This window comes from Lithobates pipiens, unplaced genomic scaffold, assembly GCF_037356315.1.
Source record: "Lithobates pipiens isolate NorthernLeopardFrog02 unplaced genomic scaffold, aLitPip1_a1.2 Scaffold_16, whole genome shotgun sequence".
Lineage (NCBI taxonomy): Eukaryota > Metazoa > Chordata > Amphibia > Anura > Ranidae > Lithobates > Lithobates pipiens.
The window spans coordinates 632,177,820-632,178,542 of NW_027507748.1; the positions used below are offsets into that span (position 1 = coordinate 632,177,820).

General features: G+C 39.4%; 1 pseudogene; it reads right to left on the reverse strand.

The window, feature by feature from the left end:
• Positions 1-309: 309 nt before the first annotated feature.
• Positions 310-462, reverse strand: LOC143986410 (U2 spliceosomal RNA; annotated as a pseudogene).
• Positions 463-723: the final 261 nt, after the last annotated feature.

The following is a 723-nucleotide window of genomic DNA, read 5'->3' on the forward strand; positions in this document are numbered from 1 at the left end:
TGTACTTTAAGGACAAGTCACTTTATATTTACACTCAGTTGGAGAGTGTACACATCACTGTATTTTTGCATCCACCTATAAGACTGTAGTCATTTATCTATTTTAGAATTTTTTCACATGTAATACCTTTAGTAATTACTGTATACTTCACTGTTTTCTATAATCGTTAAAATATATTGCTCAAGTAGTTCTAGTTTAATTTTAGCCTTATCTTTTAACAGCGCAGCACCATCTTTTTCATTTATTTCATTTGTGTGGGTATGGACTGACCCTTTTCGGTGCTTGCAGCAGTTAAACTATCATCTTCATAATAGCGCGGGAATATATATATATAATTTATTTGCATAGCTACCGCTACCCCAGCCTGCCGCCATAGGCTGGGACTGTTAGCACAGTGCCTCAACTGGTAATTGATAATAACAGATACTACACCTGATCTTAGCCAAAAGACAAAGAAGCGACATTCATTTGACAGTCTTTTTTCTTTCTATTTTTTTTTTTAAAGCCCATGGCGTGTGAAACACGCTCAAAAACTTCACCCAGTGCCAAAAAAATGTGCACACACATAAAGAGTGAAAGACAAAAAAGTGCAACGGGTACACAAGCCCTCTAAAATCAGAGGGCCTTGCCCTGAATCCCCCGAGGCGTTAGGCTCCTGACGGGGACAAGGGTACTTACACTCAGTCCATCTGGCCGAAACCAGATGGACCCCTTTCTCTGGAG